The sequence below is a fragment of the Notolepis coatsorum genome (genome assembly GCF_963971535.1).
Source record: "Notolepis coatsorum genome assembly, chromosome: 1".
NCBI lineage: Eukaryota > Metazoa > Chordata > Actinopteri > Aulopiformes > Paralepididae > Notolepis > Notolepis coatsorum.
Window position 1 is genome coordinate 268,078,369 of NC_140165.1, and position 3,249 is coordinate 268,081,617.

General features: G+C 41.6%; 1 long non-coding RNA gene across 1 annotated transcript; it reads left to right on the plus strand.

Annotated features, from left to right (window-relative positions):
* The first annotated feature begins 666 nt into the window (after window positions 1-666).
* Window positions 667-2,167, plus strand: LOC311237343. The gene is made up of 4 exons (XR_014620276.1): window positions 667-720; window positions 1,602-1,631; window positions 1,803-1,857; window positions 2,106-2,167. It is a non-coding gene; the product is annotated as an uncharacterized lncRNA (long non-coding RNA).
* The last annotated feature ends 1,082 nt before the right edge of the window (window positions 2,168-3,249 follow it).

The following is a 3,249-nucleotide window of genomic DNA, read 5'->3' on the forward strand; positions in this document are numbered from 1 at the left end:
AGTCTGGTGATGGGGACTATGGTGTTGAACGCTGAGCTGTATGAACAACAGTCTCACATAGCCCCCCTTCTGACGGTCAAGGTGAGAGAGGGTGCTGTGCAGTACCTGGGAGACCGCGTCGGCAGTGGACCTGTTTGTCCTGTATGCAAATTGCATAGGGTCCATATCACTGGGGAGGGAGGCACAAATGTGGTCCTTGACCAGCCTCTCGAAACATTTCATGACCACAGAGGTGAGTGCCACCGGTCTGTAGTAATAACTGTGAATTGAACTTGCATTGCTGCACTATAGTCCATCCGTTGCAAGTCAACGCCCCCCCCCCCCCCCCCCCTCCATCCATTAACTCAACTGGACTGTCACTGTAATATTTATGTACAGTTGTACAGTGTCCCCCACCCACCCCTCCTACCCAACCCCCCCACCCACCCAACCACCTCCAATGTACAGTCAGATTGGTTATTTTTGGTTGAGGTTGAAAAAGCTATGTTGATTCAATATTTAATTACAGATACCATTTCAACATTTGAAAAACTGTCGTTGAATCAATTTAGTAGATTCCCCCTCCCCTCCTCCCCCTCCCCTCCCCTTCGAGAGGGTATAGTCCTAAACAACTCGCGAGACCTAGAAGATCTCACGGGACTTGAGGTATTCAAACACTTTGGCGCAATGGATGGTGTCTTCACTGACTGGCTTGACAAATAGTCTGAGCCAAACTCCTTGGTAAGTCATTGACAATATTATGTATTATGCCATTCACATACCATAATCTTGCTGTCATCGTTTGACTACATGCTACTTTGTGAATTATTACCGTGGTGGCAACTAGTAGGCTAGAACGAAGCTTGTTAGCATTATTAGCTAACATGCTGGTATACTTAACTGGTAAGTGAGTTCTTATGGGAATAGTATGATTCCGTTCAGATACCATCACCGGGCTGTTATCGTTTGACTAAATGTTATCTCTGTGCCGTGGCAAATAGTTTGGAGCTTGTTTGAGCAAATAGTGATGCATATTATTATAGCTACTAACGTTAGCTAGCTAGCATGCTAGCTAACGTTATTCTGCCATTTTGTTTCGTGATTAAAATGTACGTTTTTAATAGTTACATAAGCATTGTTGTAACTAGTGTTAACAAATACTTTATTATAGTTCAATTGTGTTAAACTTGGGACACAGCCATGGCTCTATTTTATTTCGTTTTGTATGTGAGGCATTTTAGCTTGCAGTTGTTGTGTTGCATTGTGGGTCTTCAGCACAAAGTAATCCCTTGCTGAGGGTAAGATGGTTTTCTGTCTGCTCAGACTCAGAATACTTAATTAACATGATCTGTGCTTCATAAAAAACAGATATTATTTATCTGGTTTTGGTTATTTTGCACAGTAAATACTTATTCAGGCCTACCTGCAATTCAGAATTTAATCCAGCAGGGCGGCAGTGATGTTCATTCTGCCTTTTGTTATATATAAAAAATGGGGCTTTGAAAGACTGACATATTTGAACTTCTAGCTCCTGCTACTCTAAACATATATATATATAATATACACAGTCTTGATAAATTGCATACAAGGTTTTTTGAATATTTTGATCGTCTTCTTTTTAGAATTCGCTGGCAATCATCGCCGCTATCAAGGTGAGTTAACTAACACATTCTCAAATCATGTTTTGTTTTTACCACCAGACATGCGCTAGGTATATGGAGCTAGGTACACTTGCTACTGTAGGTTATATGGTGCTCATTGATAACTACTTTGATGGTGCTTATTTTTTCCTTATTTTGTTAATTATGTTGCTCTTTCTCTAGGAATGCCAATGTATAACTCCAGCCCCTATTACCACACTGCCATTGATTCAGCTCAGTAAGTATTATCTTTCAATTCAATATTGTCTGTCTCTCTCACCCCACTTCAAACTTCACACCTTTATCTGTGTTTTCATCTCTGTCTTTCTGTCTCTCTCACCTCGACCCCCTCCACTTCACACAACACCTACATTGCCAAAGCCTTTGTCATTTGATGACACAGCAGTGCTATGTCTGTCTCTCCCTCTATCTCCGTCTCCCTCTCTCACTGGCATAACATTTTTATTGTCGTATTCAATATTTCAGAGATTCTTCGCCAGAGGAACTTGAAGCCATTCCTGAATTACCACCAGAGACCAGCAGTTGCACGCAGGCAGAGACTGCCTGTAGCGTGAGTTGAATTTTATACACAAGTTCACTGGTGTTTATTCTTATATAAAACGTCTCTAAAGACGTATGTTTACCTTTGCATTGATTGGCGGATTTTTGACTGAAGACATTGGATCTTTCCTGCTCTCCCATCCAAGTCCCAGGTTGTAATGACGTAATCATGACACTTAGTTGATTTTGAGTAGACAATTACTCGTTGCATCTGGGCTCATAGTCATAGCCATATAGGAATGACCGCTACACCGTCGCGCCAATAGCGGCCGAGGGAGGGAGAGTTAAGCGATTTCTTTGTCATTCAGACAGATTCTCCTATCAGCACCTATCTGACACGTATAGCCACTGATGGTGGAGAAGTGCTGTCCAATTAGCCATTTTGGGGAAATTCAGGCATAAAATAATATTCTGTTGTGTGTCACTGTCAAACAATCCAATATTTCAGAGATTCTTCGCCAGTTGCGGGAAGTATGTCACCACCTGAAGACGCAGACCACCACCTGAAGCCCATGTAGAATTGTGAGTTGAATTTTATACATGATAGATCAGTGGTTCTCAAACTTTTTACACCAAGTACCACCTGAGAATGTAGCTGGCTCTCCATATGACCGGTGTTAAAATACAGTCTATTCAGCTATGCACAGTTCACGCAGGAGGCAAATGTATTCCTAATACCATTATTTATTGTTAACTTTTGTCAGACACAGCCACAATGTACAAAGGGATAGCACTAGAACTAGCAAACACGTCCACACAACTCATACAATGCAAGGGCATTGAGAACATAATAACTAACATTCTCACATAGCAAGTGAGAAAATTAAGAACAACTGTATTTCAGCAAATGTACTTAATCTCTCTCTCTCTCTCTCTCTCTCTCTCTCTCTCTCTCTCTCTCTCTCTCTCTCTCTCTCTCTCTCTCTCTCTCTCTCTCTCTCTCTCACACAGCAAGCAATTGTCCATCATTCTCTCTCTCTCTCTCTCTCTCTCTCTCACACACACACACACACACGCACACACACACACACACACACACAATTATTTTGTTACAAAAACTTAATTTCCT